This window comes from Trachypithecus francoisi, unplaced genomic scaffold (genome assembly GCF_009764315.1).
Source record: "Trachypithecus francoisi isolate TF-2019V2 unplaced genomic scaffold, Tfra_2.0 Lachesis_group18, whole genome shotgun sequence".
NCBI lineage: Eukaryota > Metazoa > Chordata > Mammalia > Primates > Cercopithecidae > Trachypithecus > Trachypithecus francoisi.
Window position 1 is genome coordinate 73283182 of NW_022681463.1, and position 22548 is coordinate 73305729.

The 22548-nt window shown below is 38.0% G+C and overlaps 1 protein-coding gene across 1 annotated transcript in view; it reads right to left on the minus strand.

Annotated features, from left to right (window-relative positions):
* Window positions 1–8474: 8474 nt before the first annotated feature.
* Window positions 8475–22548, minus strand: part of LACC1 (laccase domain containing 1) — a 63330-nt gene continuing 49256 nt past the window's right edge. The window contains exon 8 of the transcript XR_004428866.1: window positions 8475–8655. The gene's annotated coding sequence lies outside the window, so the exon portion shown is untranslated. The remainder of the gene's footprint in view (window positions 8656–22548) is intronic.

Sequence of the window (22548 nt, forward strand, 5' to 3'; positions counted from 1 at the left end):
TGGTACAAAATTGTAAAGAAGAGTTTACTTAGAACTGATTCTAAAATGTATATGATAATGTAAACTATCTAGAATCACCAAGATAAGCTACAAATGTTTTTGTAAAGCTTTGTAATTGAGTCAGTGTGATACTGGCACAAAGATAGACAAATATGGCAATAAGACAAAGTAGAATGCAGAGAAGGACCCAGTTATATACAGTCATCTGATATACAACAAAAACACCACTTCAGTTAGGGTGAAAAGACTGGAATTTTCAATAAATGTTGCTGAGAAAAAGAAAAGAGAATAATATGTTTAAAAACTTGGAATAAGAAAAGACCGAAGCAGTTTAAGAAAAGCACTGTTTTTAAAACAAAAAATTGATAAATTAAATTTCATCAAAATTAAGAACTTCTATTAATCAAAAGATACATTAAGAGAGTGAAAAGGCAAGCCAGAGACTGAAAAGAAAGATAGTTGCCATATCTGACAAAGGACTTCTATTTAGAATATATGAAGAACTACCACAGATTAATAATAAGAAGTAAATCCAAGTTCAATAATTGGCAAAATACTTGAGTAAGAACTTTGCAAAAGTGGATATCCAAATAAACAATAATTAAACAGGAAAAATGCTCGATTTTATTACCCGTTGGGCAAATACAAACTAAAACTAGAATGGTTACTACTCTACACTGACTGTAATGACTAAATTTAAAAGACAAGTACTAGCAAAAGTTGCTGAAGATGTGGAGCAACAGGAATCCTCATATGTTGCTATGAAATTTAAATTGTAAAAGTGCTTTGGAAAAATGTTTGGCAATATCTATATGCCTATCCTGTGACATAGCACGCCCACTTCTTGGTAAAGACACAAGAGAAATACATGTGTATATCCACCAAAATATATATAAAAGTATGTTCATAGCAAATTTATTCATTAAAGTAAAAATACTGGAAACAACCCAAATGATCATCAGCAATAAAATGGATAAACTGTGGTATTTCATACAATAAAGTGTATGAATACCAATTTTAGAAAGCCACTGTTATTACATGAAACAATATAGACTCTTACAGACATACGTTGGGTAAAAAAAGCTGGACACAAATGTTGTGCATGTAGTGCAATTCCATGTATATGAGATTTACAGGTAAAACTTACTTTTAGTGACAAATCAGAATGATTGCCTCTAAGGGCAGGGATATTGACTGGGAAGGAGCAAAAGGAAGCTTTCTAAGGTACTGGAAATATTTTGTATCTTGAACTGGTTTGCGGATCCATGGGTCTATGCATAAATAAAAATTCAACAAGTTGTACATTTAAGATTCATGCACTCTCCTATATATATGTTATATCTCAATATAAAAGAAAAGTTCATTTGGGGGGACATACTGTCATCTACTTTATGCCCCTTCACCTTACTCTAGGCCTCACGTCACCATTACTCTGATTTCCAGTACTCCTAGTAAGGCCTGTTTATTCTTGGAGTTCAAACGGAGAGCAAGTTCCCAATTGTTCAGCCCCATGATTTTTCTAGTGTCACATTATACTGCTTCACATAACCCCCGCCAGAAACCATCTTTTGCTTAATCATCTCATAAGTATATACCATGCCAGACACTCTAGCCTTCCATCAGCAATAAGTAAAATGCATGCTTTCAGGAAAAGTGCACAAACTATTTTAAAAATTCCAATGCCATCAACTTATTCCACATTCTAAGTTTGCTAAAGTCTCCATTCCTACTCCACTTCCCTAAAAAAGAACAAAGGAAGAAAAGAGAAAAAAAAGAGAAAGAAAAGATGGTTCTCTAAATTTCTATTTTTTTTTTCTGGTGGCACAAATTCATTTCTTTATCTTATAATTCTTACATGTTTCTGCCTCTCCCTTTGCTTTACACTCTTCTTATTCCCTCTTTTCTCTCTACCTATATCTGTTGTATTTTAATAAGCCATATAAAGAATGAGGTATCCTTAAATGACTTTTTAATTAATAGATTTTTTTTAAGAGCAGAAAGTACAGAGAGTTTCCATATACCCTCTCTGCAATCTACCCTCCGTTATTCCCAGTTTTCCGATTATTAACATCTTGCATTTGTGTGGTACAATTATTGAAGCAATATTGATACATTATTGTTAACTAAAGTCTATAGTTTACATTAAGATTAACTCTTTGTGTTGTACAGTTCTATGAGTTTTGACAAATGCATAATATCATCTATCTACCATTACAATTTTATACAAAATAGTGTCCCTGCCCTAAAAATCCCTCCTCTCCCCTTCTCCATCCCTCATCAAACCCACAACAACTTCTGATCTTTTTACTCTCTATAAATTTGTCTTTTCCAGAATGTCATATAGTTGGAATCATATAGTATATAGCCTTCTAGATTGGTTTATTTTACTTGCAATATGATCTAGGTTTCCTTCATGTCTTTTTGAGGCTTGATAGCTGACTTATTTTTATCATTGAATGATAGTTCATTATATGAATATGTCATCATTTGTTTATCCATTTCCCCATTGAACAACACATTGGTTGCCTTCAGTGTGGGTAATTATGAATAAAGTTATGTAGAGTAGGAGAAAAAAGTTTTCTTTGCCTTCTTAGGTTCAATGAAAGAGGCTTGCAAATTAAACGAACAAAGGACTGATTAATAGGAGAAAAGGTTCATTTTGCATGCACAAAGGAGCTTCACAGAAAATAAGTGAAAACCTAAAGACATGGTTAGACCCAGTACTTATATACCACTTTAACAAAGGGTGATAAAGTGTGGAGAAGTGACAAAACAAAGGAAAGCAGTTTGAGTTTCTAGGGACATTAAATTACAGAAAGGTAAATACATGGGGGAACCTAATGGAGGATAAGAGTTATTTTAGTAAGGTTTGCTTATGCAGACACATCTCATGCCAGCTTTCTGTCTCCTGTGATGAGAGTTGTTTACTGCCTCCTGGCATGGGAGAGCAGAGGGAGGATGCCTTCACAAAGGGAAATTTATGCCATGCTTTAGGCAGAAAGAGAGACGTCAGAGAATTCCTCCTATAATTGCCGTGAGCCCAAAATAACACTTATGCCAAAGTGGCATATTTGGGGCTGACATAGTCTGATCCCCTTTGGCTACCATAAACATTTGTATGCAGGTTTTTGTGTGAAAATAAGTTTTCTACTCATTTTAGCAAATACCTGGGAATACAATTGGTAAATCATATGGTAGGACTACATTTTGCTTTGTGATAGAATAACTTTTTAAGCATTCTAAAAATGAAGAAATGAGATACATCTTCAGAATAGGACATTAGAAATAGACTTCCTTCTATTGCCACTCTAGTCCTGCTCAGTAATGAGTCTGATAATTGTTAATTTATTAATATTATCCTCTACATTTCTTCTCTTGAAGAAACCTCTGAATTACTTGGTATAACAAATCTGAACCAAGTAAATAATATGGCTGGGCAAGGTGGCTCACGCCTGTAATCCCAACACTTTGGAAGGCCAAGGTGGGCGGATCACCTGAGGTCAGGAGTTCAAGACCAGCCTAGCCAACATGGTAAAACCCTGTCTCTACTAACAATATACAAAAATTAGCTGGGCATGGTGCTGCACACCCATAATTCCAGCTACTTGGGAGACTGAGGCTGGAGAATCACTTGAACCCGGGAAGCAGAGGTTGTAGTGAGTTGAGATCGTGCCACTGCATTCCAGCCTAGGTGACTACAGAGCGAGTCTCCATCTCAATAATAATAATAATAATAATAATAATAATAATATATGGGTGGTGAGGAAGAGAACCCAATGTCTTCAACAAAATTCCATAGGAAAAGTCCCTATCTTACTCCTAATAACTTCCACAGAATACCACTGATTCTTGGAATTCTTTTCAGTAATTCAACAATTTTTGAATAACTTCACTATTCAATAATTCACTTGGAAGTCCTATTAGGGGAGATTTCCTGGTCTCCTGAGTGGGGGTGCCTATCCGTCGGTGTTGTCCTAGTGAAGCAGGGAAAGAAAATATAATGTGATATTCAAGTACTTTTAATCAAAAGAGAAAAATAAACTTTTGTTAAATTTTTCCCATCTGCCCAGCTCTGTTCTGTGTCTTTTGCATATGTCATCTAATCAATTCCTCCCTTCAATGCTATTATGCTGTTACTATTATCACTGTTTTACTTTCACGGGAAACTGAGACTATGGGAGGTTAAGTAATTGCTGCAAGGAGCTGAAGAGTAGCAGATCTCAAATTCAAACTTATTTCAAATTCCATTAAACCAAGTAAAAGATAGGGACCCTTCCTATGGAATTCTGTTGAAGACATTGGGTTCTCTTCCTCACCACCCACGTATTTACTCCTTAATGCTCTTTAATGTATTACCATCTCTGGGTATTTGCATTTTAAATAAGGGTGCCAGAAAATAATACAAAGGAATTGGCATCCAGTTGAATTTTATCAATCCTGTGGTTCACTCCCCTTAACCTGCCCCGGAAAATACCAGAGTTCATCTAACTAATTCATCTGAGGATTGTCCATGGAATTCATATTCTTTAAACAACAAAGGAATGTGAGATCGTTATTCCTACAAGGACTTCAGAGTTCAAATGAAAGGAACACTGTGTTGACACTGCTTAGAGTCTTGGGAAAATGAGACTGCGTGTTTCATGAATGAGAGTATAAAAATCATTTTTTGTAGAAATACACCTATTGTTGGACGTGTTAGTCTTACCTACTACTGGGAGTATCCAGTCAAAATTAAGTGATTTCACACCAAGCAAAAGTGCTGAGATTTGCTGATCAGGATTAGGATACGTCAGATACTTTAGAGCTAGCTCTGTGCTTTTAGTATCAAAATAAGTGATTTCTCTCTTTTGTCTCCCTAGATGACTACTGGGGGACTAACAGCTGTTTAAGTGCACCAGTATTATGACCTTCTGCCAGTCATAGGTAACACTGTTATTGCCCCAAGGTAATTTACTCTCCCAAGTCTCAAGGTTACATTTCCATCATGGAGCCAGTATTTTCCCTTCCTCAAGTGAGTCTTGTTTGTCCAAGTACTTTGTAGCATGGTGCTTGTATACAACGGTATTAAATATTTATTGGCAAATGCTATAGCCTCATTGTAAAACAGGAAATTAAATATGCAAGTTATTTCTTTACAATGTGATTACTGCCACGATGGTTTAATAATCTGCATTTTGCAATCTGCTATACAACAAGAACAATGTGGTAGTATTAAAAATAATTATAAGAGACCCTGAAATTCTTAACAGATACACCCTGAGACATGTACACATTCCCCAAATCACAGATACCATTATAGCACAGAATTTTCCCATAAAGTTCAGTCAAGTATTACTAAAAACTTATAATTAACCCCTTAAGACCTTTAGAATTTGGTAGAGGGCTAGACTCATTTATAAGGCTAATAATACAAATTCTGTCTGGAAAACTTATTGAAACCGTTTGTGAATTAGCTTTCTTTATTTCCTTGTAGAGCACATGGTAAAAGCATTCATAGCATGGATCCAAGCCGCTGCCAATGTGGCATTCCCACTCCATAATTTATCCCAAACTCCTGTTTTTCTGCATATCATCTGTTTCTTTGTTTTGTTTTGTTTTGTTTTTTTAACTTTTTTTTCACTTCTATGCCAACACAATTTGCTAATTGGTTTTAGTTTAGTTTTTGTTTTTCTGTTTGTTCCTTTGTTTAGCAGAGACATTTTCCATAAGATACAGAGGTTTTATTGTTTCACAAAAGGCATGCGGATGGAAAGATGAGCTAAGAACTATGAAGTCAGCCTAAGATGAGGATGCTTGTTATTGGGTAGGCTATACCCCAGGTAAGTTACTCACTCCTGCAAACCAGCCTTTTCTCAGTATATAGGATTCCAATGTGCACCTTGGCAAAATTCAAATTGTTACATTATGTGGACCATTGGAATTACTTGGCAATAGTCAAAACTATACATGTTAATTCTCTGGATGCCTAAGGTCTTGCAATGATTTTTTAAGATTCTAACATAATCTGTAAACATATACTCTGTTTGAGAGCAGGAGGGAAGGACACTAAATTAGTTAGTCCCATTGTGAGTAAGGAGCTGGGTTATTTGCTTTATGCTTTAGAGACATGACATCATTTAATTCTCATGGTAACTTTATGAGGCAGGTATATTATTCCTATTTTTACATGAAATTAAACTCAGAGAAGATTTAAACTTCTCCAATATTACACAACTAATAATTGGCTGGGAAACAATTCAAAGTCAGGTCTGTCTGACCCAACGATGTTATTTTCACTGGAACCTTGCTACACAAAATGTCCTCAGACCACAGCCTCAGTGTCACCTGAGAGACTGCTGAAAATGCAGCATCTCTGAGAAACGTAAACCAGCTTATAATTATAGATACTGAGGTCTATCAGATCTCATTGTGGCCTAGGAAAGAATGGAAAGCAGAGAAACTGAGACAAAGAGAGACTGAAGGGGTTAACAGAGTTGAGTTCACTACTTAATTAAAAAGGTAATCTAACTCTCTAATCTGTTCTTTTTCTCTGGAAACTTTGTACCCTGTCCTTAGGTAGCTCTAGATCCTCTGTTTCCAAATATGCTCCTCTTTTCTTTCTCTACTAGTGGTACTGCTACTTGCTCAGGCCTAACCTAGGGGTCATCTTTAATTATTCTCTTTTCATGGTCCTACATTGTAATGCATCACAAATCCTTTTGAATTCACCTTCAAAATAAATACCAAAAGTCAACCACCTGTCGCCATCACCACCCTAGTTCAAAACACCCTGTCTCTTTCTTGGGGTGAGACTATTACATAGTCTCATAACAATATATATAATAACTATAATGATTGTCTCTATTCTACTCTTCAAACTCCTGTAAGTCATTTATTACTCCTGTAAGTCAAAGTGGTATATTTAATTACTTCTAGTAACTCCTTATTTCATTTAGAATAAAGTTCAAATTCCATGATCTGGCCACTGTTTCCATCAGCCTCATTCTCATTTGTCTTGCCTGAGTTACACTGAACTTCTTTCATTTTCTGGAACATGTTAAGCTCATTGTCACCTCAGGGCCTTCATATTTCTCTCTGTCTGGAATGGTACATGCTACTCCCCCAGATCTTTCTGTGATCTTTCTCATCATTCACATCTCAGCTCAAATATCAGCTCCTTAGAGGAGACTTATCTGATCATCATAACTAGAGTAGCCTCGCCTTGTATCTGATCTTCTAGTTCATTTTGCTGTTTTATATATTTTAATAGTACTGTTGCAGGTGGATGCCCAGGGAACCAGAGAGTGAGGAGTGGTTTTGCATGGAAGAAGTTATAAGAGGTGTTCTTGATCAACACCTGAAGACGGGAAGGAAAATAAGAGTGCTGGGAAAAGGGAGAAATTAGGCTACAACTGCAGTCTCAACAAACACCTCAGCCAATCCCACAGGGATTTCTGAAGCTAGAATGACTTTTTAGAATATACCAAGTTTCAAAACGAGGAGACAAGTCTTTATGCCCCCCACATTGGATGCTAGCTGCCCCAAGAAGGCACAGCAGCTCTTGAGATGAGACAATTTCCAAAGAAGCCTGAAAGCCAAAACTATCTGTTTGCAACACTCTCGGCCTCTTGAGGAGTAAGATTTTTAGTATTGAATAGGAATATGGGCAGCATCTCACCAGAGTCCATCCTTTGAATCCACTGCTTTGTATAAATTCTGGAGGCAGCTTAGTTAGGATGCTGGGGCATCTGATTCTCAGTGAAAATTATTGACGTTTAGTGGAATGACATACACCTCTAGCCACTGCAGCCAGTCTTGGGATCACATTCTCCCTCCTCTACTCTCCATTCTATATGCTCCCTAAACTCACCTAGAAACTCCATGGGTTTATTTGTCTTGCCTGGTAGCATGAACCAGACCCTTATCTTGTGGGATCTGAGCTCTCAGTCACCATGATCTTCTCCGATTATGGCTTTTGCACTTGTCTACTATTGTCAAACTTGGGCAAAGGAATAACAAGAGGCACCTAAATAGATAATGTAGGTGCCATATATATTCTTCCCTGTCTCCATTGTATAACAGTAGCCCAATGTCCTACTGATACCAGGAAGCATCCCCTTCTTGCCTGTCGGTCCCTTAGCACAAAGATCTCAAAGTGCCCAAGAGTCACCTTCAGCTTATAGTTTAGTAAGATTCCTGCAGCGTCCTCTGGTGAAAGCATTTCCCCTCTGGGAACCAGGACCACCAAACCCATAGAACCCAGAGACACCAGGAAAGGAAGATACATCCCGCAAGCAGGTAACTGGGAGAGATTAAGGACCATTCATGCCTCTATCTCTTAATTCCAGGACCCATGTATTCTATCTAGTGGGGATGTAGCACTACATAAAATTCATTGATTACTGGTAAGCATCACACCCTAGATAAATGACACCCATCCCCACAAAGTATAATCTCAAACCTCCTGCTTCAGCTGTTCTTTGAACATACCTTTGCTCTGCTAAGCCAGCAGCTTCTGGTGGTATCTGAGAGGACTGGTGGATTTCTTAGTCATGTGCCCACTACTGCATCCCCTTTTCTTCAAAGTGGGACCCTAACTCTGATGCCAGTATGAGTCATTCCATGCTCATGGACACATACTGCATAGGTCCTCAAGTAGTAGTGCTGGTTGAAGCTCTGTGGAAAGGAAAGACAAACTTTTATGTATATTCCCCAAATATATTTCTATTTCTATAAAAATAAGCCACTACTCTTTCCAGGGTGGAAAATGTCTAATGTGTTTAACTTGCCATCAAGTGTCTAATGTGTTTTACTTGCCACCAAGTGGCTGGTTGGCATCCTGGAGGGTTGGTGCTGTACTGGGGACTCGGCATTGGTCTCTGCTGCTGGCCATGCTGATTTCTGTTGGGCTCGTCCATAGTACTAATCTCTACCACCAGTGACGGTATCTTTACTCCTAGCTAGGCAGCAGGTCATCCAGCCCCCAAATGCTAAATCAGTGTCTGTTTCCTTGATATTCTGCTAGTACTAACTGCTGCAGATCAGGACTCCCAAGAAGTAGACTGAGGTAGAGATTAATAAATAGAAAGTTTATTAGGGAGTTCTCTTGGTCCTCACTGATGGAAAGGATAGAAACAGGATTAGGCAGAGGAAGAAGTCGGGTTGTGATGTGGTCCCAACAAGGACCAGAGCTAATCCTACCAAAAGATGGAATAGACCTTCAGAGTTGTCCTGAGCTGGGTTAAGGGGGTCCAGCTATTGGATATGACTGCCCTATAGGCAGGAAACATGACCTTTGGCAAGGTGACTCTCTTCAGCTAAGGCAATTCCCAAAGAAGACTATGTTACTCAGGGTTCTCCAGGGAAACAGAGTTAATAGGATGGATAGATAGATAGATAGATGGATAGATAGATAGATAGATAGATAGAGGATTATGAAAATTGGCTGACATGATTATTAAAGCTGAGAAGTTTCATGATAGGTCATTTGCAAGCTGGAGAACCAGGGAAGCTGGTAACTTGCTTCAGTCTAAGTCCAAAGGGTTGAGAACCAAAGACCAGAGAACCTGAAGTTCTAATGTTCAAGGGCAGGAGAAGACAAGTTTCTCTGCTCCAGAAGAAAGAGCAAATTCAGCTTTCCTCTGCCTTTTTGTTCTATCCAGGCCTTCAGTGGATTGGATGGTGCCACACACATTGGGTGAGGATAGATCTTCCTACTCAGTCTATTGATTCAAATGCCAATCTCTTCCTGAAACAACTCTACAGCTATACCTGGAAATAAAGCTTTACCAGCTGTCTAGGTATTCTTTAATCCAGTCAAGTTGACCCATAAAGTTAACCATCACAGGGTCTGAGAGGTGAAGGCTGTGTATAGACAGCATTCCTAGTGACCAGGGAAATAAGAACATCACACCTGAAGGGGTGTCTGGGAAGGCTATGGTAGAGCTAATTACAAGTATGTGTCATTATGTGAAATTATTTTACTTAATTTTTTCCTCTCATTTATTAAATATCTACCCTAAGCAAAACTAGACACCATGAGGGCTGATAACTTACCTATTTGGCATGCAGTAGGTAGATTCTCAACAAATATTGTTGAATTTTGAATAAGTAAATTAAAACTGGTTATAACTCCTATCAAAATAACCAAAGATAATTTATAGAATGTTATTCGAGGGTACAATTTCACCAATAGATTGGAGGGGTTTTTGTACGTGTTTTTGTGTGTGTTTTTGTTGCTCTCTTCTTCCTTCCTTCCTTCCTTCCTGTTTGTCTTTTTGTAGTTCAAAGCCAGAATATAAAGGTCTGCAGAAGTCACAACCAGATACCTCAAAATCATTCATTTTTTGGATGCCATCAAAAGAATTGTAGTTATTTGGAGGAAAGAAGGAAGGAAGGAAGGACGGATGGACGGACGGACGGAAGGAAGGAAGGAAGGAAGGAAGGAAGGAAGGAAAGAAGGAAAGAAAGAAGAAAAAAAAGAAAACAGCCTTAGAAATTGGTTTGCCCACCACTAGAAGAATTTATATTTAAGAGTAATGGCATGAGGAAAAATAAATTGAACTGGAGTATTTGGGTATGTGTTTATGTGGCATAAACGTAGGAGAGCTGGTTGCTCCCAACAGCTGCTATGGTGAAGCTGAGACCACATCCCTTGCATTTGAAGCCATAATGGTTTCAAGAGACCTCACGTTTATGAGGCAAGGACTGGAAAAATCCTGTTATAGAGAGCACATTTTGGGGTAAATTCTTCCTTCAACTTGGGGCAAAGTTGCAAGGGTGAACTGGAAACCTTTTTAGGTCCACTACAAGTTTAAAATGTGATGGAGGAGTGAAAAAAATATCAGAGTTTGGTCACTGGAATTTCTGGAGCAGTTCAGATGGTAAAGTTACGGCTCCAAGCACCAAAGGGTCACCCTATTCAACTTCAGGGAATGTCTGGGCCTCCAGTGATATTTTACTCCAACTTCAAATCACAACTTCAATTCACATTTTAAAGAAAACTAAGAAAAAAATATATTAAGCTATTTTAAAATTATGAACATTTACCAATTAGATGAAAAACTAGATGCCAACTTGTGGAACTACAGTTTTTATCTGTAGTTACCTAAAGAAAACCACGTATAAATTTTGTTAATATTTTATATCTATAACTGTTTATAGATATAACTGTTTATATATAACTGTTTATATATCTATGTACATTTACATGTGTAGACAAATAAAGATATATCAGATGCCAGCTGACTTCCAGATAGCGATTGGTAATATTCTTTTGACGATAATACTCTTCAAAGCCATAATTTTTTTTTTTTTTTGCTAGGATGTCTAGCCAAAACACACTTACTTTTCATAATGGCATGAAATATGTGAAAAATAAGAAAAAATATCTATGAAAACAGCTAGTGCCAAAATCAAACCGAAAATTCAAGGAATGCCAAAGTCTGAAAGGGCGTTATGTGTGCACACTAGTGAGCTGAAGTGGTCAACCACAGTCACCAAACAGTTCTCAGTTCACTTGCAAGGTCCGTTGTAGGATTTGCTCATCTGGCCTGTTCATTCTTCTTTGGCTTCTGCATGAACCTAAATAAATACATTCTTTACCCAGAAGGGTGCGTCCATCTTGTGGTGTGGGTCTGGTTATTGGCGTCAGGAAGGAACTAAGTATTGAAATTGGCTGTGGACTCCATAGTCTACATTGCCTTTGAGCCGCAGTCTTGTTTGCTTAGGGAGAGGAACAGCCTGTAAGGAGGAGGCACCTTCTTCCTCCACTGCTGAATTTCAATGAGCAGAGAGAATCTATCAACAAAGTCAGGGCACTGTAAGGCCTGACAGGCCCCGGGCCTCTTCTAGGCTGAGGCCAGATGGGATTTGAGCCTGATGCAGAACTTGTTACATTTAATGTTAAAGAAACATGAAGCAACAGCATGACCCAGGAGGCGCTTTCTCCTGGAAACAGAGGAGTAGAAGTTATCGCCAGGCAGCCTTCTCTTTCCTGCCCTGCTGTCTGATGCTACTCAGAAATAAAGGCATCTTCTTTTTCAGATAACTATATAAACAATACATAATAGGTGCTAGTTACACATTTTACTACCATAATTCACAAAAAGAAAATGCCACAGCTTATAAATTGTGTGTGAATTTTGAATTTCATTTTGTCCTTAAAATGACTTCCCTTCCCTAAAACTTGAATGCCAGTACATTGAGCTGCCTGTATAAATTAACTCAACAGTTTGAGGTGTGACCAGAGAGCAGGTTTAACTTCAGTACCAGGCTTACCAGATTCAAGGGTTCACAATACAGCCTGGTCTGTTTCTGGTTTTATCTAGTTGTACACTATACTGGTGGGAAAACATTTCGTAGTGGTAACTTGTTCAGTATTACTCCTCCTAGGGTGTCTGAGTCCTCTTAATTTATTTCACTGACAAAAAGCATGTTTTTAATATGTCTGCATCACTGAACCGACTGAGAAAAGGGAGAGCACAAAATAGATTCTATTCCTTGTGAATTATTAAAGCAAGCTGTCAGCAACTATAAATCCTGCTAACGGATGACAGCCTCAGAAACAGAGAATACAATCTGTACAGCCTAGTGGAACAAAAGAAAGAAAATCACTTCTTGAATGGAAAACTGAAGAAATTCCTATTTAAATTTAGAACATGAATTTCAAGGCCATCCTGACAATCAACCCAAATCCAAATTAACCAATAAGTCCTCTTAAGCCATGGTTGGATAAACTTTTATACCATTTTGTTGTTGTTGTTCTTGTCTTTCCTTAACATCTTACCTGGTTGAGATCAGAGTCAGCCAAAGTGATTTAAGCGATGTTTCAGAGGAAAAGTTTGTGGACACTTAATATAGATACCTTTTAAAGCCTTTGTAAAAAGGTGTAAAAATTGTATATAAAATAAATGTAATACTTTAACCACTAAATGAAACTAAATGATACTGAGTTCATGTGAGTTCCATTCTCCCTTTTGCCAATTCTAATTCATTGTCTGTTCATTTGGCAAGTGTTTGCTGGAGTCACACAATAATTTATTTCCTCTCTGTTCTTTTTGCAGCAAATACTCTTGGGAAGGTATTTAGAACTTTCTGGCCAGAAAAAGAATATGAAAAAAAATGTCTTTACTATGGTGTTAACCAAAATTTTTCTATTTCACCAGTTTGGGAGTTTCTTTTTATCCATCCTACATTAGTAAATGCCAGGGAGTAGCTAAATATTAATAATGTTGTTTTTCTTTTTCAAGAAACACCATGAGCTCCACAGACTCTCTGATTCAGAATGAACTCATGGCCTAACGTCCATGAGACACAGAGCACCAGATGTCAGGTCCAGAGCTGCCCTGCCTGGGGTGTGAAGGGGCCCCTCCCCTCTCTGAGCCTCGGTGGCCCCGCATTCATATGACCTGAAGAGTAAATGCCTCCTGAAGTTTTGTACTCGAGGCACCTCACTCACCCACCCTGGTCCAGGCTGTGCCTCAATGTTACTACTTTGGTAAGCTTTATGACGCCAGAGCCAGCGAGTATGAAGGGCTTTCTTTATTCTGTCTCCTCACAGTGTAAGATGGGTGAAAACTTAAACAGCTCACCTTGCCTCCAAGATTAATCACACTCCCAAATCCCAGCAATAGTGGATGCTTTCTACATGAGCTGCCTCAAGTTGGGGTTAAAGAAGCATTGTTGCACCAAGAGTATTCAGAAATTGCATCGAGGGCAGTGTCTGAATGCTTATGCTGGACTGTTTTGCTCAACAGTGATCGCTCCTTTGGTTTCTGTCTTGTGCTTTGGCCCTGATTTTTGCTAACTGTGACTTTTGGCTTTAGTTCCTCTTGGGTTTCTGCCTCCTGGCTTCCGCCTTGTCTCAGTAGCAGAACTTCCAACTCTGACCGTTAGCTATGTCCTTGATCTGGTTTGTCGTGTAGATTCCCTTTGGGTTTCCTGCCCTTTTTTCCCCACAGTCCTGGGCTAAGGTCTGGAGGCCATTTCAAAATCCATGATGGTCACTGTGAGTATGTCCTGGAAGGGACAGAGGAGGCCAGAAAAACTTGTTTTCTAATGCTATTTTCCTACCATATAAAACAGATTTTTTAAAATATATTTTGCCCTTCTGGAATGCATAGGTGTGTTACAAAAATTAACATCTGTGAAGCCTGTGTGGATTAATGTGCAAAGCATTCGTGTAGAAGATTGCCAAGCTATTGCCTTGGCAACAACTCCACAATAGAAAAAGAAAACCTTTAACATAAGCTGTAATTACAAAGTAAGGCGGCTGTTTTTGTTTTTATCAACACAGCAACTCTGTAGTTCCAGGTGCCAGTTATCCCCTTCAAATTAGCTATTGTGATAAATTATCAGTTATTTCATCTATTTCAGCAGTAAACCTCTGTCCAAAAAATTGTTTGGAGTTACCTTTTGGTATTCCCTTTATGACTGGTAGCAGGCACATTAAAAAAAAAAAAAATTCTTAATGGTAAAAAGTCTCTGTCCTACCAAATGTGGGGGGAAATTTAGCCATAATCTAGGAACTATTGGAGAGAGAGAGAGACAGAGACAGTGACAAGGATAGATAGATAGATAGATAGATAGATAGATAGATAGATAATTATGTCTATCACTATCAGACCTAGTTCTAAAGTAATAAGGTAGATGTGTGCACATGCATGCATGCTCGTGGGGCAAAGGGGAGGCAGGTGTATGCATGAGGGAGTGAGAAAGAGAGAGAGAGAATATCCTAGGCATTCCAATTTGTTGGTGGAGTAGTGATTTTATTTCTCACCAAACAAAGGAAGCAAATCTAACAGGCTATGCATGCTACAACTTCCACTCTTGTCAGGAAAATTTCTCAGTTTCAGTCTTGATTGGAAGCAGAAATTTTTTTGAAACACAGATGATGTTGTCAGCTGGAAGGCAGAAGGTCTCATGGGACACACCACAAGAGTGTCTTTCCTCCGTCCAGGAGTCACACAGTCTTGTCATCATCTCTGCTGCTGCAAACCAGCCAACATGGTTAGATGTACAGACTTGTGAACACTTTCAATTGGATTTTTGAGGAAAAGGTTATTCTCCAAACTGGTCAATTTGTTCCTAAGCTTCAAGCTCTCTCTCCCTTCCCCATCTAAAACACTTCCTTCTTTTTCTGCTTCTACTAGTCTTTATTTCATTATTCTCTCCCTCAGACCCCTCTCTGCCTCTATAAAGATAAGCAATTATTTTAGTCTTCAAACAAGATGCTGCCCCCTGGGGGACCTTCAAATGTAGTAAGTCTGGGAGAAGGTGGAGGATTTGCAGATCAACAGCTCCCTGGTGGATACTCTGGGATATCTTGCAGTTAAGATCAAGGGACTGATGCTCATAGTTTTACTACCTATAGAAAAATCTGCAAGTAAAGAGAAACCAAAGCCTCTCCCCTTCTCTTGAGGAATCTGGTTGCTGCTTTCCTTCCCGTTGGCAGACAATCCAATTTTCAGGTGCCCAAAAGAGAAACATTCTTGCTTTATGAATTCTGGTATTTCTTAATTCGTACTGTGTATGATTCCAGACCAACATTAACAATGGACTGAATTCCCTGGGATTATAATACTCCCTGAATCCCAGGGGATCTGCCTGTCAGATTCTGGTGAGGACCACCTGAGGCTAAATCAGTATGAAGGCATTCATCCTGTGTTATTGCTCCTAATTCTCCATGGCGCTCTTCAACTTCTTACTCTGTAATTGGCATACCTACCTTCCCAATTTGCCAGGACTGGCGATTTGCCACATTTCAGAAACTACTTTTGTGTATGCCAGATTATACCGAGGTTCTATGTTCATGGGGTTTTTAAAATCTCTTTTAATCCCTTTGCTTGATAGATCACTAAAATATTTCAGGGTGGATTTGTTGGGTCTGTTTTCCTGTTGCATAAATTCAATTCAGTTTAATTTATACCCGGAATTTTACTACAGATAAATATAATCTTTAGTAAGAATTCCATAATTCCATATTTAACTGCAGAGGGGTACATACAAATTTAAGGTATGGTTTACATTCTAATTGGGTAGATAATTCAAGCACAAAGAGAAACATAATATAGGACAGAGTAAGGTGTTGTGTCCTAACACATAGAAAGTTATTCATTTACTACTATTCTGTCATGTGTTGGCCATCAGGAATGGGATACTGATGAGAAAAAAAAGATGAACAACACAAAGAAGGAAAAGGGCTCTATCAAAGAGTTCTTACCAAAGATATGACTAACACTGAATTCTGAGAGGGGACTGTGCTCTTCTAGCTATACCAGAACCCTCTAAATAGTGTAAAGTCAATCTGTTTTCAGGGTATAAGGGTGGAAAGCTATTACATTATTTTTGTAATGGTGAAATTCAAAGGATGGAAGAGACCTCACAGACCACTTGAGCCAACCTTCCAGAAGAGGCTGAATTCCCTCTTTCAACAGAAATCTCCCTGTATCAGGGACAGCCCTTCCAATAAACAAACCCAGAAGTGATTCATTCACCTCCTATTGACCCAGCAGCCCATTCCCTCTTCAGACAACTCTGTTCAACTTTCTTACACTAAGAGGAAATCTGTTTCCCTAAAATCTATACCAGATGGACATCTAAACTCTTCCAAGAAAGCCCTTGGATGTTTGAAAACAGGTATTGTGACCCACAACCCAACTTGTTGCCTGTCTTATCTCACCACATTTTTCTCTTCTACAGCTAAATTCCCTCAATGGATATCCAATTTCCTCAATGGATAGCTCCCTCACAATTCTTTTATTTTGTTAGAATGTAAAAATAATAAACAAATATTATAGAAAACACATAAAAATATAAAGAAACAACCCTAGAAGTGTGTGATCTAGTTGGAAAGATAATGTGTAATAAGGATGCTATAAAAGCACAAAGGAAACTGTATGTGGCATAGTCCAGAGGTAGGAAAGTGCATGATATTTAGAAAACTGGAGGATTTCAATTTGGGTAATGATATGTATGAGAGAGGGGTAAAAGATGAAACTAGAGATCTAGATGGACATAAACCAAATCACAAAGGACTCTATCTGTTAAGACATTTTATTTTTCTCCTAAAAGTTGTAGGGATACATGCCATTAATGTGTTTAAGGAAAGGAGAGATAAGATAAAATGTTTCTGAAAGGTCATTCTGCTGGCAGAGTGAAGGAAGAATTGAAAGGAGCAAGCTAGGATCAAGAAGAGATCAGTTGGGAGGTTATTGCAGATAAAGAAGTGATGAAAAACAGACTGGCAGCAATGTGGGAGTGGGAGAGAGGCATGGAAAAAATATTCAGGTGATAGAGTCATTATGATTGGTGTTCAATCGAAATTTAGAAGTGAAAGGGTCTGGGAACTGAGTGCATGGCAATTTGAGGAACTGAAAGACTCAATGTGGCCAGAACAGAGTTCATTTCAGAGAAGTGGTAAGAAATGAGAGTAGAGATTTGATTGAGCCTGGTATAGGCCCTTGAAAGAGGGGTAAAGGAGTTAGAACTTCATACTCAGGACAATATGAAGGCTTTTAAGAATAGTCATCAGAAGAGTGTCCTAAGTAAGAGTTCCATTTTCAAAAAACATTCAGGTTTCAGTGTGGACAATGAATTTTAGGGGAGGGGGTGAGATAGGAGGTAGAGATGAGAGTATTGCAATAATCCATCCACATGAGACAGCATGGTAGCCTGGATGAGAATAGTAGGACTGGAGAGTGGTGGATCAGAAATACTTAGAATGAACTCCAACAGGACTTAGTTATTGTTATGATTATAACATTATAACATAATACCTCAAGTCTAGTACACATCTACTGTGTGCTTGGCACTGTGCTTAGCAGTTGGTAGGGTGAGGTCAGACAGTAAGAAGCCATGGATAATTCTTAGCATTTTGATTTGGTCAACACAGAAGGTAAGGGCAGGGCAGGTTGAAAAGAAAGACAATAGGTTCTAGTTGATGCAGGAATATCAATGAACAGTGGAACATACATGTCTAAAGTTCAGGAGAGAGATCGGGCTAGATTTGAGAATTATTAGCATATAGGTGGCAACTAAATAGATGACAGCAGATGAGGTTCCTGGGAGAAGGTGTGGGGTAAGAAGGGACTGTGGTCTAGAGTAAAACACTAAAGAACAGAGGAAGTCGCTGACTTTTCCTGTTGACCCAGAAATGGTACTTAAGCCTGTAGCTGACAACTACTGGTTCTAAGTGCCTAACATTCTAAACATAAGTATCAATAATCTATGCTAAATGTTCCTTCTAGGACTTACTAAGAATTTCAGACTTGCCCCTACAATAGTCATCCCTTGAATAGATTTGCCATGAAGCTAATGAAGCTTAGGGTCTCTCACTTGCACAGGCTGTTTCTATTGTCTCAATAATATATTTACAAATCACATGTTTTTATAAAGTTTGAAAAAGTAACATACTTTAAATGCAACCATTAAGACTATTCCAACTTCTCTCCATCACACTTTCCTAGAAACATTTGGTATAACAGGTTTTTGAGTTCTTCTAAGGGGATGTTGAGTTGAGGACTCATTTAGTTTGGGTTTAGTGGAGTATTTTTATGTAGGTCATAGTCACTTCCATGTATAGTTAAGTTATTGCTTGCTGCACTGGTAGAGGAGAAATGTTCGTAAAATGAACATTTCACCACACCAATTCACTCAGAATTGTGACAAAATAATGCATGACCAGAGGACATATAGTGATATGAACACTGCACTTGGCACTGGAAATACATAAGAGGCAAAGAAAAACAATATGAAATGTTTAGAACTAGAAGCTAGCCCTTTAGAAAATTCTTCCAAATCTTACAAATCATGTATGAAACTAATTTGACCAAGGTTTTCCCAAATTTGACAAAAATCCTAAAAATGTATATAACTATTCCTATAATGAGTTGTGAAACAGTTTATCCTTTGAAGAATCAAAGGGTAAAATAATACACAGTCAAAATTATATTTAAGGAATTAATTTAAGGCTGGGCACAGTGGCTCACACCTGTAATCCCAGCACTTTGGGAGGCCGAGGCAGATGGATCATTTGAGGTCAGGAGTTCAAGACCAGCTTGGACAACATGGTGAAATTCTGTCGCTACTAAAAATATAAAAATTAGCCAAGCAGTAGTGGTGCGTGCCTGTAATCCCAGCTACTAAGAAGGCTGAGGCAGGAGACTCACTTGAGTCTGGGAGGCAGAGGTTGCAGTGAGTTGAGATTGTACCACTGTACTCCAGTCTAGGTGACAGAGTGAGGCCCTGTCTCAAAAAAATAAAATAAAATAAAATAAGAAAAGAAAAGAAAAAGAAAAAAGAAACTAATTTAAAGACATGTTTTTTTCCGAATTTCTTGTAGTAATTGTCAGGTTTCCAAAATGTGTAATTTAGTATGATCATTACTAAAGAATAAACAGAAAAAGCATAGAGGTATTTATTTATTTACTGTATTATTTTTGTAGAGAAGGTGTCTTGCTATGTTGCCCAGGCCGATCTCAAACTCCTGGCCTCAAGTTATCCTCCTGCCTCACCCTCCCGAAGTGCTGGGATTACAAGCATGAGCCACTAAACCTGGCAAAAAGCATAGATTTAAACTCAACAATCACTAATTATATTAAATGTAATTGATCTAAACACACCAAATAAAAAGCAGAGATTGTCAGATTGGATAACATCAAAAAATAACTACATGCTGTCTATAAGAAACCCACTTTACCTGTAATCCCAGCACTTTGGGAGGCCGAGACGGGCGGATCACGAGGTCAGGAGATCGAGACCATCCTGGCTAATACGGTGAAACCCCGTCTCTACTAAAAATACAAAAAAAACTAGCCGGGCGAGGTGGCGGGCGCCTGTAGTCCCAGCTACTTGGGAGGCTGAGGCAGGAGAATGGCGGAAACCCAGGAGGCGGAGCTTGCAGTGAGCTGAGATCTGGCCACTGCACTCCAGTCCGGGCGACAGAGCGAGACTCCGCCTCAAAAAAAAAAAAAAAAAAAAAAAAAGAAACCCACTTTAAATTTAAAAAGCAGATGGGTTAAAAGTGAAAGAACGAAAAAAGATCTTCTATGCTAACACTCATTAAAAGAAATCTAGAATAGTTGTATTAATATCAGATAAAGTGCATTTCAAAGAAATAGCTGGAATAAAGAGGGTCATTTTTAATGATAAAGGAAGCAATCTATTAAGAGGACATGACAATTCTAAATGTTTTTGCACCTATTATCAGAGAGCTTCAAAATACATGAAGTAAAAACTGATAATACTGGAAAAACAAATAAATAAATCCACAGTGAAAGTTGAAGATTTCAACACCCTTCTCTCAATAATTGAAAGTGGATGAAAAATCATGAAATACATAGAACACTCAAACAGCACTATCAACAAACCTGATCTAACTAATCTTTTAGAAGACTCCATCCAACATTCACAGAATACAGGTGGTCCCTGACTTACAATGGTTTGAGTTACGGTTTTTCAACTTTAAGATGGTGCAAAAGCCATACACATTCAGTAGAAACCCTACTTCAAATTTTGAATTTTTATCTTTTCTCAGGCTAGTGATATGCGGTACTATACTCTCTCAATACTGGGCAGGAGCAGCAAGCCAAAGCTCCCAGTCAGTGACAAGATCACAAGAATAAACAATCAATACTCTATAGCATACTCTGTTGCCAGGTGATTTTCCCAATTGTGGTCATATGTAAGTGTCCTGAGCGCGTTTCAGGTAGGTTGGGCGAATTAAATACATTTTCAACTTAATATATTTTTAACTCACAATAGGTCTATTGGGACGTAACCCCATCATAAGTTAAGGAGGAACATCTGCATACATTTTTTTTTTTAACAAATGCACATGGAACGTTTACCAGGTATATTCATTTCCTAGGGCCACCATAACAAAATACCATAAACTAGGTGACTTAAAACAACATAAATTTGTTGTCTTTTAGTTCTGAAGGCTAGAAGTCTAAAATCAAGGTATTGGCAAAGTTGGTTTCTTCTGGAGGTCCTGAGGGAAAATCTGCTTCATGCCCTCTTTCCTAGCTTTAGGTGGTTACCAGCAGTCCTTGGTGTTCCTTGCTTTGTAGGTGTGTCACTACCATCTCTGCCTCTGCCATCACATGGCATTCTTGCTGTATGTGTCTGTGTCCAAATTTCTCTCTTCTCACAAGAACAACAGTCATTGGATTAGGGTCCACCCTAATCCAGTATGACCTCATCTTAACTTGACTACATCTGCATCTGCAAAGACCTTATTTTCAAGTAAAGTCACATTGACAGGTATGAGGGGTTAGGACTTAAACATGTATTTTGAGGGAACGCAATTTAACCTGCAAGACCATACATTTAAAAGGATTGAAACAACACATATTCTCTGACCACGATGAAAGTAAATATAAAAATCAATAGCAAAAATGCATTTAGAAAATCTCCAAATATTTGGAAACTAGACAACACTTCTAAAGAACAAACCATGAGTGAAATTAGAAATTGAGCTGAATGAAGATAAACACTCTGATTGGCTACAGCATAGTGTTTGCCTTATTTGAACATGGTTCAAACAGTTGGCTATGTTTGACTGGCTAAAACTCAGTAATTAGCACAAGTGTAGGCTGGGTCTGTTTACACCTCCACTTGTTACAGTACACAATGAACAGAGAAACCTTTAGAATGAACTTAAAATATGTAAGGAGGCAGCTTTAGGCTAACCTTGATTTAACAACACAATATATTAAAATCTGTTAGATCCAGCTAAGGAGTTTTAGGGGCATCAGAGGTTTAAGAGCTTATAGTAAGAATGCTTGTATTTGGAAAGCAGAAGGGTTTAAAACGAATGATTTAAGTTTGCACCTTAAGAAACTATTAAGAGAGAAAGAAAAGCCCAAAATAAGCATAAAAAGGAATTAAAATAAAAATAGAAATCAATGAAACGGAACACAAAAAAGCAGTAAAGAAAAACCAGTGAAATAAAATAAAAACCCCAGTTCTATGGGGAAAAAAGTCAATAAAATTAATAAACTCTAGCTAATCAGCTAAAGAAGGGAAAACAAATAAATTGCCAATATCAGGAATGAGAGAGGAAATATCACTACAGATTCTATAGTCATTAAAAGGAAAATTAGGAGCAACTTTATGCCAATAAATTCTTCAACTTAGATAAAATGAACAAATTCTTTGGAGGACACAAATAACCAAAGCTCACCTAAGAAGAATTAGCTAACCTAGATTGCCCCATATCTTTATTATTATTATTATTATTTTGAGACAGTCTTACTCTGTTTCCCAGGCGGAGTGCAGCAGTATGATCTCAGCTCATTGCATCCTTGACCTCCAGGGCTCAAGACATCCTCCCGCCTCAGCCTCCAAAATAGCTGGAACTACGGGCACATACCACCACACTCAACAAATTTTTGCATTTTTTGTAGAGACGAGGTTTCACCATGTTCCCCAGGCTTGTCTCAAATTCCCCATATCTTTTTAAAAAATTGAATTCACAGTTAAATTTCCAAACACACGCATCTTTAAGTTATTTTTGAATGTTGATTTATATATTTTTATTTTTTTCTCTAGTTGCTTTTAAAATCT